General features: G+C 25.4%; 1 pseudogene; it reads left to right on the forward strand.

The window, feature by feature from the left end:
* Nucleotides 1-5,150: 5,150 nt before the first annotated feature.
* On the forward strand, nt 5,151-18,240 carry LOC136980227 (multiple C2 and transmembrane domain-containing protein-like; annotated as a pseudogene).
* The last annotated feature ends 1,330 nt before the right edge of the window (nt 18,241-19,570 follow it).

A 19,570-nucleotide genomic window follows, 5' to 3' on the forward strand; every position in this document is an offset into this window, starting at 1 on the left:
TACATCTGCAAGAAACTATTTTGGATTTAAAATTCCTTTGTATAAATCTATTATTGTTCAAAATATTATATCTATTTATAAACTTGCAGTACTCTATAATCACTTTGGACCACAACTAGATTTGTTCAGTTCTAGCGACAGTTTCAAGCATCACTGCTTAAGTTATTTAATATTGAACATTAAAATTAATGTGAAAATTGTTCTTACATGTTCAATATGTTTTTTCATTTTTCAATTTTTTTTTGTTTTGTTATGTATTAAATTCAATTCAAATGTTTTGTATGTATGTATACAAAGTTATGTTATGTTTTATTATGTTTCAATTTTTATATTATATTCCTTGTATGTTAAACAGTCCTGTAATCGGGGATTTCTGTAGGTCGATTTGGCAAATAAATAAATAAATAGGAAGGAAACATTTATAGGGATTATAATCTTGTAACAGGTGCTGTTTATATCATAACATTACTTTCGTAAAAAGAATAGCATAATTATTAATCATTAAATGATTAATCATTATTCTTTTCATCCATACGAAATTTGTAAAGATTCTTATATATAATTTACATAATTTTTATGACATTTAGTACAAAAAAAGCTTAAAATTATAATTAAAAAAGGATGTATATTTTTATATACATATATTCTCTTACCTAAATTGCAATTTATTTTTGAAAATTTTAATTTTTTTTTATAAAATGTAGAAATTAATTTTCGGTTTTTATTTTCTATTTTCGTATATAACTAACTTTTACAGTGTACTTTGAAGGAAATTTACGTTGATTTATTAGGAATGTTGTCAGATAATCATCATTAGATTGTAGAAAAGTGTAAGGGAAAAAACCTAATATTTTATATCTTTATGCCAATTGTTTACTTTTATATTTAAAAATATGCGTACAGTATAAAAATTATTCTTTGAATTTGTAATACACGATTTTTTCTACTATTTTAACTATAAATAATTTATCTTAATACTTCACAAAATATAACAATGGTAATATTATTTTAATATGTAGTATTTTACATTAACATTTAAAAAAAATATATTTTTTGATTAAGTACAGATACAAATCTTTCATTAATACAGTTTTAAATCTTAAAAAATTCACTCGTAAAATCAAAAATTCAAAAAATTTTCAAACGATTAAATTACTATTCTGGAAACTGGTGTCCAATTTCGCTATTATTTTTGATAAAATCTCAATTTATTACCGGAAATTAATTAAGTTTAATAATGATAAATCGATGTAAAATGTTATTCTATAAATATTAGTTTATCATCGAAAGCGTTAAAATCAACAAGCAAAAGAGGAGAAGAAAAAAAATTTTTTCTAAATAAATTAATCGTAATTTTTGACTTTAACGATGAAACGCTGTGAACTTGGCACCACCCTTGCTTCCTGGTTTGCCTTGACAAGTGAAGCGCATCGTGCCAAGCCCATAACGTTTCATCGTAACTTAAAAATTACGATTTTATCTAGAAAGAATACTTTGCTTATGATTCGTAACAACTTTCTCTACTCGACTGTTAACTACGATTTGAATCACTCGTTGACGGTGGCATGATTCATAAAATGATAGAAAATTCAATGCAATATAGAATTTATACGAAAATAACACTACTTAGAACGTGAAAAAGCGTAATTGTAAGCTGTTACTTAGTTTATGCATGTTGTAAGTTAATTCGATACGTTGGCACGAATACGTTTTCTCAGTTTAACCATTTTACTCGACAGGATCTAGTTTCTACTTGTTTCACTTCTCACTGGAACGAAACTAATCCGGTAACGTGAATATTGAAGTAGTTTAATGACCTTCAACAGAATAAGGAAACGACTTTGTCCTTCACGGATGTCACCGATGAGAAAACTACCGATTTCAATGTAAAGGTACTTCAGAGCCAGCTTTTCTTAGAATGCCGGTACTTAAGTGCATAAAAAAAAAAAAAAACCTTATATTTGGCATAGTTTTCTTTTAAATTGGAGTAATAGTGTTTATCGATCTCGAGAAAAAACTTTAGATGGATCTTCTCGAGTGATCAATTATACTATTCTAGCTTCATGATGATAGCCTATTCTGCCTTGAATAATTTACGAAATATTGCATGCACGACACGATTTCAAGTGGTTACTATATAAGATCATGCAGTACATAATTGGGATTAAATTTTCAATCGCGAAGTACTAAATTCAGGAGTCACAAATTTATAAATTAAGTTAAAGAACTGATTAAAATTTTCAATATTTTAATGGAAAAATACAATTTCAATATAAGCTACTAATTTTAAAGAATTTATCTCATTAGATCCTTTCATCTCGTAAAGATGCTGAAGACGGAGAAGATCACTTAATTGAAGTTTTAATTTAGTAATTTTTATTTAAAAAATTAGCCGTTTGGAAATGCTATTTGATTATTTAGGTCAAATACCTTTATAATTGCTGTCAGGTTTATAACAAGAACAGTAATAGAATAGATCTTCTTAACATCACCTGATCAGACTTTAATGAGATTGACCGAGATAAAAGAACAAAAAACAATGAACGAGCCTGGAATTTTATAAAAATTCTTTATAAGAATTTTTCTATAGGAAATTCTCTAATAAAAAAATCTCAGGTTTCGATTTAGAATTCTTTTTTTTTTTCTTTTTTTTATTATAGAAACCACAGGCGATTTTTTAAAGATTCGTTCTAGTTAGCTCTTAATCTTTGTCAAATCCACTCTGTGCTTTCGAGCGTAAATATTTGTTTATTGAGGCTGGAATAGTTAGATTGTTTATTGTGTAAAGCTAACTAGCAACATCAAAGAAAATTTTATACCCTTATTTTAATCATTAAAAAAAATTATAAAGCTGGATCTATTTTATAAGTAAAAGGACTTTTAATAATAAATTTAATAAATTGTTTGTGTAGTATTTGTGTTATTGTCATAAAGATTGACTGCCATTAAATAGCTTATTTTTTTTCTTTAAAGGTAAAGCGCTGTTTAGGGTGACTTCAAAATATTTTTTATGATATAAAAAAATTTATAATTAACGTAAAAATAATAATTTAAATATTTTTACATTAAAATATATAAATGTTATGAATTTTAATTTGTTTTTAGATGCATTTATTCACTCCTAAACGTAAGACGTTAACAATGAATTAATGAAAAAAATTAAAATCTCAAATTAATGAGGCCCTTCCATATTTTTATACGAAGATATATTTAATTCAGAAAGTATTTTTTTTATATTATTAATAACAATTTTTTAGGTTACATTAAGAGTACAGAATGCAAGGCACGTGTACTTTTTAATCAGTGATATTATCTCCGATCAGATTGCATCGATATAAAAGGAAGTGATTACTTTCCTGCTGTCATCTCCGTGTTAAGAGCTCAACTCGCTCCTCTTTCCATTTACTTTTTTATATATTTTTTTATCAAAAATATATATATATAAAAGCATTTTCACTATTTCAACTTTTCAACAAAAAAATTATGAAAAATATCAAATATCAACAATAACTTTTGATATCCTGTTTTTTTTTAAACTGAAGAAAACCAGAAAAAAAATTTGTTATTGTTTACTTTTATTGATTAATAATCTTCAATAACATTTTTATAGATTTATTTTTTATTGTTATTATTATTTTGTGGTCTTGTAAAATTGTAACAGGATAATTTAATGCTTCTATTATTATCTATTCATATAAAAATATAAGGTTAATCAGTATAATTTTATCAGAAATCAAGTTTCTAAGCACGAATATTACTATTATAAGAACGTTGATAATAGAGTCATTCGGCCATATTTATAATTGTTTTTCTTATCATTGTTTTTCATTGTTATCAGTTCTAATGTTGTTTTAACGATAACAATATTTAAAGGTTATTTATACTGCATTCAACCTATCTTGTACTATGAAGTATTTTATTTGATAAGAAAGAAAGGAAGCAGATATGATGTAAAACCTTGTTAAATTCTTTTTAAAAAAATGGATTATGTATACCCAACCCTCGATTTAACGCCATCGTAAATAGTATCATCCTCGTAAACCGACGATTAATAAATATAAATTTTGTTCGTCTCTGAAACTGGCCCTAAATCGAGTGTGGCGCTAAAGTGAAGTATTTTGAACGATAAAAATATATAGTAACGATGTCTACACATACGTACGAGTTTAAAAGTCACATAAATTTGTTGAGAAGAGTGTCATTTGCAACGAAAAATTGCACATTTAGTGATTCAGAGATACCAGTATTCTCTATTTAATATTCATAAGTATAGTCAAACCTCAATACAGTATTCTCCTAAATAGCGCCAACGACTACTCGGGAACGGATCTTTCTCATTAAATATTAAATTCTCAACTTTAAAACTGTCAAATTGAAACTTGTGTCTAGACTTGGTTACTATGTAAAATTCTTGTTGTTCGTGGTATTTCGGTTTAACGTCACAATCGATTTAGTGCCAATTTCAGACACGAACAAATTCATAGCGCTATATCGAAATTTGGTTGTATTTATTGGCGTTTTACAAGGGTAGCATTAGATCGAGGCTTAACACTGTATAATCAGTTTTCCTATAATTTTTATGAATATTTTGCTTAGTTAAAAATTAAAAAGAAAGAAAGAAAGAAAAAAACATATTTTCAACAGAATTAACGATAATTAAATTTACCAGTTAATGATTCTGTAATAAAATATATTTAAAGATAATTAATAAAAGTTTCATCTTACATTTATTACTTTTATCGTGTTTATTATCTTTGTAAAATTTTTATTAAAATTCTGTTTGATAATTTAATTAAAATTTTCGATTTAAAAGTTAATAATCTTTTTTATTATTATTTTTAAAATAAAAAGAAATTAATTTAAATATTTGAAAAAGGTTTATATTTTTGGGTAAAAATGTTTCACAAGTTTTTAAAATGGGGTGAAAATTTATTAAATTATTCCATTTGAAGAATAGGAAAAAAATATCTACAGTATTTTTTTTTTAAAGAAAAGAAAGAAAATGTTATAAATAAAATGCAATTTTTACTTGACATAACACTCTGTTAAATGGTATCCGGTTTCATTCCCCCAAAATTTTGAAAATAATAAAATTCGAATATCTTATGCCTTCTTTCGATGCGTGGCACGATGCCAGTTCCTGTTGAAAAATGTACGATTTAACTGGAAAATGGTCTCGAGTAAGTCCATTGATGTCAACATCTTGACACACTTTGTTCAAATTCATAATTTCGTTCACAAATTTTTTGAGTCTTCTTAAATCCAACCATTGTTGAAATGGCTCCGGTTTCACTTTTATTATTCAAATATTATAGATCGGGCCAGGATTCTTACGTTTTCGTTTTAAGTAATTTTTCTTGTTTTTTTTTTTAAAGAAACTTTACAAGATATCTTTACGCGATGTTTAATTTAAGAATTACAGAGTAAAACAGTGAAAAAATTCCGACCATTACGCTTAGAAGTTTGGGTTAAATGGTTAATTTATTCTATGCTTGTATATTTGAACTTGCTGAAAGTCTTGTGCGTAACATACAAGGTGTAGTTTTAATATAAAGTTAATACTTTTAGTTTTTTTGATTTAAATACTTTTATACTCGAATTGTTGGAAAAAACCATGTAATTTTTGATTTGCTATTCAGCGTACACACAATTTCTTGTACAATGTATAAAATTATGTAAATCCTTTATTACAAGCAATAGAAAAAATAATTTAATATAACGGTAAATAAATATTTATTTATATTAAATTTTTCTAAAATATAAAACACTTTTTTAAGGTGAGAAATATAGTTATTAACAATTAGTAACTATGTTTTTTACCATTAGAAACTAGAGTAAATATTTTTATTTAAAATAAGATTATTTGTATAATTTTATAATTTCTCTATTTATACCGCTAATTTATAATGATATTTGCTTTATTTTTGATCTAAACTATAAACTTGTTTCGAATATTTACTGTAACTTAAGATTTCAATGAATACAGTAAGTTGCAATTAAGATACTTACTTGACGTTCTATTTAAGCTTTTCAAATTGAAAGATTAATTGATCGTCTACTAATTCTGTAGCTGTAAAACTTCTTGTAAAAACATTAATTATTTTTAGTCACTTCTTAAAATTTTGTGAAACTACTACTTTAATCGACATCCTTCCTTTCTTTCAACTGTACTTATGTAGTTATAAGCCTACCTACGTTATAGGCAGGCCTTGACTATTCTATAATGTAGTATAACCGTAATAAAAGAAATAACCTGCTATACGTCAAAATTTAAAAGTAACACAAATAATTTTATACAAATTTCCTTATATATTTATTATAGAATTATTCACGGTATCATTTCTAAAAGTAACCTTTATAAGACCTTTATAAGTCATCCATAAAAATGATCCTAGAAGTGATCTATAGAACCTATAGAAATGGTTCCTTTATAGGCAATCCTTAGAAGGGATCTATAGAAATGATCCTATGTGAGTGATCTATAGAAACTATTTTATATAGAATCATTTCTATAGATCCCTTCTAAGGACTGCTTATAGATTCCTTTATAAGTTCTATGAATCATTTCTGTAGATGGCTTATATAGGATCATTTCTACAGATCAATTTTTATAAGTCATCTATAAAAACAAACCTAAGAATGATCTAAAGACTGGAAGAATTATAGAAATGATCGTTCATAAGTGATCCTTAGAAAGGATCTATTGAAATGATCCTATATAAATAATGCTATTATAACTTCACCAAACAGATTAACCCATGTAAATTGTGCGATCACGATTCATTAAAGATCATCTCTCAGATTTTAAGCACTACCTACACATTCCAATAAGTTCCCATCACTGGAAAAATCTCGTAGAAATACTTTTCACGAATCGAATCTAAGCGGATCCCATTATTACTTTCACTTATAATTAAAAATAGCCAAATAAATAAACAAAGAAAAACCTTCAAAGTGTTGCGGTTCGTCATAGAAAAGTGGAAAGATGGGATAAAAGGAGAAGCGTTATCTATCGATACTTCATCGACAGACGTTTAAGTAGCGAGTAATTCAGATTTCCAAGTGGTCCTATCCCGAGGCACAAGTGGATCTCGTGTAATTAATTGATCATTCAGACATTTCCTGAGTCGCTGCGTTCGATATATAAATCACCAAAGCTGCTGCGTTAAGATCCGTTGACTGTATAAGTACTTCGGGCGTTAAGTCACGTTTTGATATTAATAACGTTGCTTGCTTCGTTCGACGAAAAGCTAAAGGGAAAATTTATCGCATGGATAGATCGCTAGGAAACTGTTCTGTTGCTACTTTCGGGGCATTTCGCTTCCGTTCCTGGATGTAGTTAATTTTAAACTTACGCTCGTTTTGATGTTAGATAAGTAATGTATATACATACGTACGCACATTCCGAAAATGATAATCCTTTTGCAGAATCTCGCCCGGAATGTAAACTGAAAGATCATGACATCAATCATTAACTTCGCTGATTTTTATTAGATGGATATGTAAAAAAAAATCGAAATTTTTTCTATTATTACTACTTTGTAAGCCGCTGTTTATTGATAACTCGTTTAGATTATAATCACCTTCCAGTTTTTTTTTTTTTATTTTTTTCTAGATTTTAGATTTTCTAAATGACAGCTTGGGCTTATTAATACCTCCCATTGTCGATAGATGGTGCTGTGATTGTGGTTTTAGAAGCAAACTTTCTGATTATCTTTTTTCTTTTTTTTTTAATTTTTTTCTTCTGTCCAACGAAAAATAAAACGGGGAGTTAATGAAGCCATACCGAACGTCTTTCAATTCTGCAACGTTAAAAAATCAATTAAGCCACCGAACGACAGGAATTTCCATTGTTTCGCTGCGAAAGCATCGGCAGCATGTAAATTTCTAATGATTTCTTCACCCTGATGCCGTAATTGTTGCTAAGAAAAAAAGGAAGAAAGAAAGAAGAAAAGATGGCTTAAAAGGGATATCAATGAACGTTCTCTCGTGAATAGATTAAATTTCTAAAATGAGCTTCTCTTTATAACGTTGAATTGAACATATTAGCTGGCTTATTTTTTGATTCGTTACCTTATTAGGATTGTAATTATATAATCTTGTTTCGAGTACACTTTCGTGTGTATATATATATATATAAGCTTAACGTATATATATCCATTATTTTCTGTGATAAATTTGAAGACAGAGGCACCGGCGAGGGAGGGACAAGAAAGGCAATTACACCCTCCTTTGCCGGTTAATACTTAGGCAAGTGGTTATCTCCATCTAGAAACATGTAACAGACACGATCCCGGTTTGCCTCCTTGAAAAAAATCCTACGGCATTTATGTAGATCTGTATAGATATAACATTATTGCTTACGTACTTGCTTTTATATATTTTTAAAATTAAAAAATAAATTGTAAATCGAATCTTTATTCATAAGAAAAAAGGAAAAGGGGAATCCTTTTCTTTTTACAATGTTTTACGTTGTATCTTGTGATTGTAGGAGTGTATGATTGCTTATTTTGGAGAGGTCAAGCAGCCATTTTATGGTGCTGCCTGTAAATTTATGTAATAATAATGTTTTAAAATTGTATACGTTTACATATTACTATCACGATGAATTGAATTTATCAACTAGTTTATTTTAATTATTATTGTTTACGCATGTCTCTATGAATTTATTTATAACCAAATAAACGTAACTATTAAATAAGGCAGCTATTATATTAATAATCATATAACTACATAACTTTATATTATTACTGTCCATATAGGATTATATAGTTCAGTTATTAATATATGAGTTATAAAGCTATTGCTTTATAAGAATACACCTACGTATACATATAGCTTGTATAATGTAAACAGTAATAGATTTATTATAAGATATAGAAAAATAAAAATAATTCTAGAATAAATTCTGGAATCAAAACAGATTTACATTTAAAATTTATACGTAAAGGTTAATTCTAGAATTATAATTTTGAGAAATCTAAGAAAAATATGCGTTAATTTACTCGCTAAAAATAAATTTATGTAGGCTGATTACTATCAATTTTCCATATTTCATCCATATTTTTTAATTTTATCATTAACAAAAACTACTTAAAATCGAGAATAACGAATTAAAATTTATTGTAAGAAATATCTTCGATCAAAGTTTGATCATCTTCCAACTAACTTCTATATTTTATTAACATATAATTGTAATTTCGTTTGATGTTTATTTCTGTACACTTTGATCGAAAACTTTAATTTTGTCTCGTCACTTAATCAATTTTTGTTGCTTGATAAAGTTGATGGTGCCAAATTTTGTAACTTTTTCCATTACTAAACAAATATATTTTAGAATGTGTACTTTACTTTTTTATTTATCATATTTATATTAATGATTTTGTTGCACTTTCATGTTTATCTTTAATTATTATCTCCTATCCATAATTTCTATTGTTCATTAAGCTTTTCAAAACTGCTTATTAATCAATTATATATATATATATATATATATATAGATAGATAGATATTAATCAAACTATAAACATTTTAACGTTGTTGAAGGACAATTTTAATATATTTAAAAGCATGGAGATGAAGAAACATTAAGATTCTTTGTTTTCTAAGATAAGAAAATACTTGCCATTAAAAAGTTAACATTCATTTTCTTATTGAATAGTTATAATTTTATTATAAACAAATGAAGATATGTGATTAAAGTATCAGAAGTTATAAAATGTAAATTAATCAGAATGGGAAAGTGGTTTTACTTTTAGTTTAATTTGAAATTTATCTTTATAAGTGGACTATAAACTTGTATGAAGCAATATTTAGAATTTAAGTAAGATGTATTTAAAATAAATGATAAATAAAGTGAGATAATTTATTTTTAAATAAGATATTTAAAATTTAAGGTTTGGGCATAATGCTTTTAATTTTATATATTTTATTAAGTTTATATAAAATCAATAGCATAGCTGACTGATTTATTATCTACACATTTACTTAACACACATTTTCACATCATCTATACAGAACAAATTTATTTACTTTATTAATATAAATGATTTAAATATATAGGATAATTTTAAATTATTGTTAAATATTTAATTCAGGAGCCTACTTTAGAGATATAAAATCTTATAAACTATTTACTATACTTTATTCTTCATTATAATATTTATTGATAAATAAATAAATGATGGTAAATAAATATGTTTCATCTCATGTATAAAATTGATTTGTATTGAGGTAAGAAATATAAAGTAAATAAGTTAAATAGAGAAATCATTGACTTATAAATTTAATAATATAAATTCGTTTGAACTTTATTCTTTGATCTGCTAATTCAAAATCATTAGTGCATCAAATTTCCAGTAACTAGAATTTATTATATAGCCTAATAATCTTTTATAAAACAAAATTAAATTTAGTTTCTTTTCTTTATAATTTAATAAGAAAAAATAATTATTATTCTTTTTTGTAGTTTCATTTATTTATTTTTTAATATATCTTAAAAGTTAAATTTATTATTTTAACTGTAACTCTAATTTTAGACAGTTTTTACGGATAGATAGACAATCCTACAGTTATTAGAATAGCTGAAAAAAAGGTTAAAAATTCAATTATGATTTCATTCAGATTAAATATAGTTTTAAGATAAGTTATAAATATATATATAAGTGCAAATTATCAAGGCCTATAGAGGAGTGGGGCCTATATTTATATAGATAGGACTCTGGGGTTACAAGTATAGGCCCCACTCCTATCGAGATGAATAGAAAACATGAATAAAAGAAGCAAAAACAGATTTTTCACCACTTATCATAAGAAAATTTAATCGTTTATATATATTAAAGACAAAATTTTGGGGCTTTCTGCATCTAAGGCCCTGTCCAAATAATTCCGTTGTTCTCCTTTATCTGAACCAACAAATTACACAATAATAATATAAAATTAGTGAAAATAAAACAAGGTCATCGTACGTCAAAAAAGAATTTTCTTTGAATTAAATCTACTAAATGTAATAAAAAAAGTTAAGTAATACAAGTATAAACGATTAATCACTTGGACACACTTATATAAACTTTTAAAAAAATTCTTTATATTAAATTAAACTGCGGACATAAATTAATAATAAGGTTATTCTAAAATATATTATTAACACTGTCTTATTATTGGTATATAGTAAAATCTTAAAAAAACTTAACCGGATGATACTAAGATTATTATAGGGAAAAAAAAACTAGGAAAAAGAAATAAACCCGAGTAAAATCTAGGTCTGCACGAAACGATCGAAGAGACTTTTCTGTAATCAATATATTTTTTTTTTTTTTGCTTTGTTTTTACTATTTGTTCTGACAAAACCAATTGACACTTGTCATTGAAATAGGCCAACTTATCACATTAGATCAATTAATCGTCTGACCTACTTTAATGACATTGAAAAAAAAGAATAAATTACTTTACTGGTTTACATAGGCTCTCTCTCTATATATATACATATTCTTTATTTAAATAATACTAAAATAAAAATCTAGTTTTTTAATAAAATAAATAAGTAAATTTTATATTTAAATTTAAAATTAATGGGTTTAAACAAACAAGAAACAAAAAATGATCGTGTTAAAAACACTTCATCGTTTATCGTCATCCATTATATTAAAATGTCAATGTAATTTTATGTAAATTCAGTAGTTAACCATTGAAGAAAATAGACATTTGTCCATCACGCAACTGTTTTACAGTCGATTTTGTTAACACGACGGCAAATGATCATGCAAATATAAAGATTTCTAGCAAAAATAAACGAGTAAAATCGTTCGCTTTTATTTCAAATCCGTGTTTAAAATGATTTTAAATATATTTAAGTCATTTTAAATTAAAAAAGAATTGAATTTATTAATTAAAAAAAAAAAAGACGTTAAAATATTAAGCCAAAATGAATGAACGAAGGAAAGCTTTATTGCGTGTTTGGGATTTTATAACTCGTAAACAATCTATTATATGTAATTACTGATTATATAAAAACTTATATAATAATTTATAATAATAAAAAAGACAAAAATGTATTCATAATTCCTGTTTTAATTTTTTTTTTCGGTCTTTTATAGTCGAGTGTATGGCGAAGAATAAATCTTCAAGGTTGTTCTGTAAACAAAATAATTCACTCATAGCATTAACACAGGCAAACTCCTATTTTTTATGTTAAAATTTAATTATAATTCATTAGAAATTTTAACGATCCGAAAATAATTAAAATTACAGATAAATTAAGCTTTTAAATACATCCTTTCTATATAAATAACTTTATTTTTAAGAATAAAAAAAAATATGTATATATGTATATATTCTCTACACTTTAATTATTATAATAATTAAATTTAAACATTTTAAAATAAATTTTAATAGAAGAGAGAAAAATTACAATATGATAATATAAAAATTAAAAATAAAACAGATTTTTTAAATATTTTATTTCGCTTTTTAATGATATTTTTAAGTTGTAGAATCCACATTTTCTTCGATTTAGTCGTCAGCTCACTTGATAAGGATGATGAATTACACACGCGCGCTTGGTATTACTAAAGATATTAACAAAAATATCAACAATATTATCAAGTGTATGTATTATTTATCATCTTTATTAAGTAATAGAGTATTTAAGAATGTTATAAACTTAAATCGATTATTATTATTTTTTTATTTAAATAAGACGATTAGATATATTTTCCATAATTCAAAACATAATTTCCTTCGAGAATAGTTTAGTTTTGTAGTATACAATTATTCTCGAAAACAAGCTTCTAATCCAAGAGAAACAGCTGGAAACCCTCATCACTTATATGGATAGTAGAACGAGACATGGCCTGAAGTACTGGCATCCTTACATGTTATTAATGGATCATTCCGAGCGAAGTGACATGTCTCGTGTGATGGAATTAGAATCTGAAGTTCGAAATATACTATTTAAATTGAATGACTTTTTTTTTTTTTACTTTATACTTTTTATTTTATACTTGATCCCTTTTTCTAAAAATCACAACAAATTTGTTCTTTGGAAGGGAATTTACTGAGCTTATTTTTATATTAATCCACATTTTAGACTTAATTAATTAATTTAAAAGATGCATTTTATATAATAAAATAATAAATTAAGAAAATTTCGATAGTTTATTACGTAAAAATATGTAAAAAAAAATTAAACTTAAGATGTATCTAATTACAGGAGATCGAGCATTAAAAATTAATCTTAATAAAATCTAATTTAAAATACGGTATATTTATAAATAAATTTTCTTCTTTTAAATTTAATTAAAATTTAAATTAAATGTACTACAAGTTTTAATAAGTTATTTAATTAATATTAATTGAAACAGAGGAAAAAAATCGAGTAAAGCTTATCGTCAACTCTTTAAAGAATTATAATTTATTTTTTATTTACATAATTTTATTTATTAGATAGGAAGAAAATTATCTTATTAAGGAAAATTATAATTTAATATATTTATTTAAATTACATATTTTAAAATAATTAATAAACAATTAAATTGGAAAATATTCTTTGTAAATATAGGTTTATTTGTAATATATTGGAATATATAAGCCTACATCTATTATATAAATATTACTTCAATGACAATAAAATTATAAATTTAACAAAGTAAAAATAATTTTTTTTTTATAATTCTATAATTATTAGATAGTAATTTTAATATATAAGCATCGTGTGTGATTCTAGGAAAAAAATTTTAAATGGTATGTTTACATAATCTATTTTCTAACTTATCTTCTTTAAATTATCTAAATAAAGCTACTCGAAATCCTTTAACATTCTTTTGGGCCTTCCTTGGGGAGATCCAATTAGTCTGCACCTATTTATCTTCTTCGTGAACGTAACATTGCAAATTTTTAAATACTAACTTACATTCTAACCTGGTTTATCTCAGAATCCATTTATCATATTACAGAAAAGATTTGGTTCATACAGCTCCTACTTACTTATCAACACAGTGTAAGTATAAATAGTGTATAATTTTCGGGTAAGAAATGTGTAGACTCTAGAAATCTGTCGTGTAGTGTACATTGAGTACACTTCTATTGGCTCGAAATTGAGGTCTTTTTCGATTTCAAGCCAATGGAAGCGTCTGACAATATGAACTCCTTAGAGGCGTCGTTCTTCACTTTAATCCTCATAAAAGATCCTATACTTTAACTCGACTTCTAATCTTATCTCTATACTCGCTTACAAGAACAATAATATTTTTTTATTGTCTCTAAATTATTTAATTCTAGAGTCATGTACACAGTTTACTATTGCTTATCTATTTGAATATCTATGCACTTATTCGGTTTGGAATGTTTTCAATGTGGATCCACATTTTTTTTTTTTTTTTTTTTTTTCTAGAATGCTTTATTTCTGATAAGCTCTTCATTTTATAATACACAACAATTCTTATTGAATCATTCATAAATGTTAAAACAGTTTCTCGATACGTACAACATGCAAGACATAATATAATAGCTAAGAACATCAAGATCATCGATTTTCTCCATCTTCTGATTAGTTTTCTATCGCAATAATTGAAAATTATTCTTGCATTTATTCATTTTAACCGTTATTCAGGTAACCAACAAGGATGAGGAATTACTGATTTCAGCTTTCATAATTGATATTACATTTTGTAAAATGCAAGCCCAGATAGGGAGCCACAGCATCGTTTGGCCTTGTTTAGACACAGAAGTATCCCAAATTTGATTTTATTCATATATTTTTTATGGCTTTCGGGAAGTGATATTGTCTCGCATTTGTGATTGGTCTGGGTTTCCATTTCACCTCCATCAAGCTGTAGTAAAATGTGTAGGGTGGTTTTTTGAACACGGATTGCATTATTTAAATTTCTTAAAACTTTCTTATTGGAAAGTACAATAAAATTCAATTAATATAACGATTAACTGATTTTTGGGGCCACTCTATACATAAAAACTACTTTAAACTGCACAATAGAATATTTTTCTATTCAATTATCTCTTCTTAATTTAAATCAAATTTATAATCTTTAAACAAATAATGTCAGTCCATTTTATAATAAAAGATGTTTTACGTTTTAGAAGTTTTATAATTATTTAAAATGTCAAAAAAGGATAATGATAAAAGTCTAATTTATAATTCAATTTACGTCTTTAAAGATAATGCATAAGAAAATTTTTGTAATATTTTATCTGAAGAATTGATTAAATTTATTTAATATTCATCAGTATTTAAATATAATTTAATGTTAATTAATCTTAATGTAATTCACTAGAATAACAATTTAAAACTTTTAATTGGATCTTAAAAAATAAAGAATTTTATAATATAATGCAAATAACATTTTACTTGCATTATACATAACTTCTCTTTCTATGGGAATTGTCCTAATCATTTAATTAACATCATTATTATTCTATTTATATTTTAATTTAATTAAATTATAATTTAAAAGGAAGCATATAATTATATAACTTAAAGTTTTATTTATTTTATTTAAATAAAAATTCGATTAATTTAAAAATTCTTTAATAAGTTTGTGGTGATAACAAGAGTTGTCAAACCATTGAATTTTAGATTTTAATTTGGAGGCGTGATTACATCGCATGACACAACATTCTACTATTTTAGAAACTAGTCTTTGGTAATTGACAATCGGTTTATTTTTTCCTCCAGCCTTAGTAATTCAGCTGTTATAAAATCAACTCTTTTTAACCATTTTTGCTTATCAATCCTGGATTCACATTTTTTGCTGAATTCCGATATATAATCTTTTTTAATAATGTTACTTCTTATATCCTTTTCAGTTAATAATGTGAGTTTTACTGGAAAATGATCCGATGTGTCTTCATCAAGAACTGTTAAGGTTTGACAATGTTCGATTAGCTTCTCGGAACATATAATGAAATCTACGATTGGTTTCCTATTTTGTGATATGTATGTGTATTCTGCTGGAACATCACCTCTCATTCTACCATTAAGTATAATAAGCTGGTTTTCGTAAACAAATTCTACTAGAGTTTTACCTTCACTGTTTAAGATTTTATCTTTAGACTGTCTGTTGTTGTTTATATTTTCATAATTTAAATATAACTTTGTGTCCAACATCTCTCCAATTCGAGAATTGAAGTCTCCTCCGAGCAACCAGAATTGTATTAAAAAAGCCCATCTATCAATACAGTGTTGTATTTTCATGAATATCGATTTCTTATTAACCGATGGAGGGAGATATATTACAATAACTCCTAAGTAAGATTCGTTCCACACGGATTTGAGTTGATTATTTATTCTAATTATAGCTAGTATATAGTACATTGTTATATTTTAATATATGATTTCACCAAAATTTTTCTTCATGATGAGAAGTATGCCTCCCGAAGGTCGACCAAATTTACTTAACCGATGAGCGTTACTGGAAATCAAGATATTCTCTTGTTCTACATAGTTTTTATCAATTAAATTTAAGTTTTCTATCCACGTTTCCACGTATCCACACAATAATTGTATTAGAATTTATGAAATTTTTCCTTTAAGGCCCTGACAGTCCCAAAAACTAATCTGAAGATAGTTTGATTCCATATTAATCTTAATATTATTATTTTGAATATAACTATATTTATCCGAGTATTGTTCTTTTTCGATCCTTTCACAATTATTATTCTTAGTTAAATTGTTTTCCTGAATATAAATTCTTTAATATGAAATTTAAATTATTATATTAAAAATAAAATTATAATTTAGTATATATTATATAAAATTAATAATATATTATTTTAAAATATACTTTATTAATTTAATTTTATAATTTTATTTTTTATTTGACTTTCTTTATAATTCTAAATAATCTCCCCTACAGTCCGTACAAAGATGGACACAGAACAGTGCTTTGAGCAGACAGAAATTTGGTGCTCTTCGTCAACATGCCTTTTTTTCAATTGGATATTCATCTCCCGGGCCGGCAAATAAAAGAAATTTTTCTGTATATATTCTAACAAATTGTTTTTTACTTGTTTCAGGCACTAGCGATCCGTACGTAAAATTCAAAATAGGAGGAAGACAATTGTATAAAAGTAGAACCATTCCAAAAACTTTAGAACCTTTTTGGGATGAATTTTTTCATCTTCCTGTTGAAGATGTCTTCCAACCCCTTCTCATTCGCGTCTACGATTACGATTTTGGTTTATCCGACGATTTTATGGGAGCTGCAGAATTTGATCTTACTAAATTAGAATTAAATAAAACTACAGATGTAACGTTATATCTGACGGAATCGGGGAAATCCGATGATGATAAGTCATGTGGCTATTTAATGTTAGCATTCACGCTCATTCCAAAAACTCAAGAAGAAAAAGAACAGTATTTCAACAAATCATCAAGATTAGATTCCTCTTTAGACAGTGCTGTTAAGAAGCAAAAAACTCAAGTATGGGATAGTGTTGTGATAGTGTTGTGACAATAGTGTTAGTAGAAGGTAAAAATTTGTTGTCAATGGATGAAAATGGTTTAAGTGACCCATATGTTAAATTTCGATTGGGTACAGAAAAATATAAAAGCAAAAATTCCAATAAAACTCTAAATCCTCAATGGTTAGAACAGTTTGATTTGCATATGTATGCAGAACATCTAAAAATTTTAGAAGTCTCTGTATGGGATAGAGATTATCATGGAAAAGATGATTTTATGGGCAGATGCACAATAGATCTTATCATTCTTACTCCAGAAAAAAACACACAATATTTGGCAAGAGCTTGAAGATGGAGCAGGTTCTATATATCTTTCTTATCACAATTAGTGGTATGCACAAACCCGATACCGTGTCTGATTTAACAGCTTATGAATTTGATCCTGAGGAAAGACAATCTCTTATTAATAAATATAGTATTTTCAAAACCTTCAATAATCTGGGGGATGTTGGTCATCTTGTTATTAAAGTCTTCAAAGCACAAGGATTAGCATCTGCAAATATTGGAAGAAAAAGTGATCCCTTTTGTATTGTAGAATTAGTAAATGCAAGGCTTCAAACTCACACAGAATATAAAACATTTACTCCTGAATGGAATAAAATTTTTGTTTTCCAGGTAAAAGATATTCATTCAGTTATAGAAATAACTGTTTATGATGAAGACAGAGATAAACGTTGTGACTTCCTAGGAAAAGTTGCTATTCCACTTCTAAAGGTTAAGAGTGGAGAAAAGAGATGGTTTGCTTTGGAAGATAATTCTAAATAATAAAATGTCTTAATTAAAAATATTATTTTTTAAATTGATAATTAATATTTAGTTATATATTTATCTATAAAAAGGTATAATTTATTAAATTATTATGTTTGATTTTATATTTATTGACAAAAAATAAAGAATAAATGAAGGAAAAATAAAATTATAATTTAATGAAGAGTAAATTGAAAAGTTTATACACTTTTAAATTTAAATTAATTAATAATTTACAAAAATTTCACTTAATTTATTTTTTAATTTAAAATTCATTTTGGGATTTACAAAATTTATTAATTTTTAAAACTAGATTTCATATTTATTAACTTTAATTTAAAAAATAAATAAATAAATAAAATAAAACTTGAAAGTTCTTAATTTTCATATCAGAATGTTTTTTAGCTGAATAAACTTTTAATATTTATAAATTATATCTGTAAATGCATATATTTTTAAATTTAAATATTGATCAGTTTAAACATCTTAACTAACAACTTTTTATTGGTGTTATTTTAATATATATTTGCATAAAAATATTAAATGATATTTTTAATTAGAAGTTGATTATAGACAGAGGCCCAAAAACACGTTTTTAACCACGTTTTGTTTTGTTTCAAGTGACTATATATCATAGACTATGGTGCTTTTCTTTTACAGAATTGGTGGAAACATGATTTTTAAAAATACAGTTAAAATTATTAACAGAATTTAGACTTTATAACGGTTAACTGACGTTTGGACCATCCTGTATATTAAATTATAGAACTATAGACTATAAAAAATTAGATAATTCTAATTTTAAAAAAATTAATTTTAGTCCTAAAACTAAAACAATTATTATTCTTAAAATTAAAAATTTCCTTTTATATTAAACTTTTCTGAAAAATATGTACTACACATACACTAAAAATAGATATAAGTTTATATATTAATTAATTTTTTAAACTAAAATTTATTCATAAAATATCTATAAAGACAAAATAAATAAATAAATAGTTTACTTCAGTTTCACGAATTAGCAGGCGATATATTATTGCTATTCTTCTTAAACTGTCGTTACGGTTGAAAGAGAAGATTGTCCATTTGTTTTTTTTTTTTTTTATTTTTCCTTCTAAATTTACTGTTGAGGGATGAAATAAAAAGAAAAAAAATAGAAAAACCTATTATGACCGGAACTAAAAATTGCCTGCTATTCTAAAAACAGTTTTTCTCTTGTATTTTTTCTAGATAATTTCTTACGATAGGATTGATCTATATCTCTTTATGTTATATATTATTCATACAAAATATAGAATAAAGAAATTTTGGGACAATATTTTGTGATGTTTTTGGTATGTTGTAAAAT

The sequence above is a fragment of the Centruroides vittatus genome, unplaced genomic scaffold (genome assembly GCF_030686945.1).
Source record: "Centruroides vittatus isolate TY-2023 unplaced genomic scaffold, ASM3068694v2 contig_680, whole genome shotgun sequence".
NCBI classification, from domain to species: Eukaryota; Metazoa; Arthropoda; class Arachnida; order Scorpiones; family Buthidae; genus Centruroides; species Centruroides vittatus.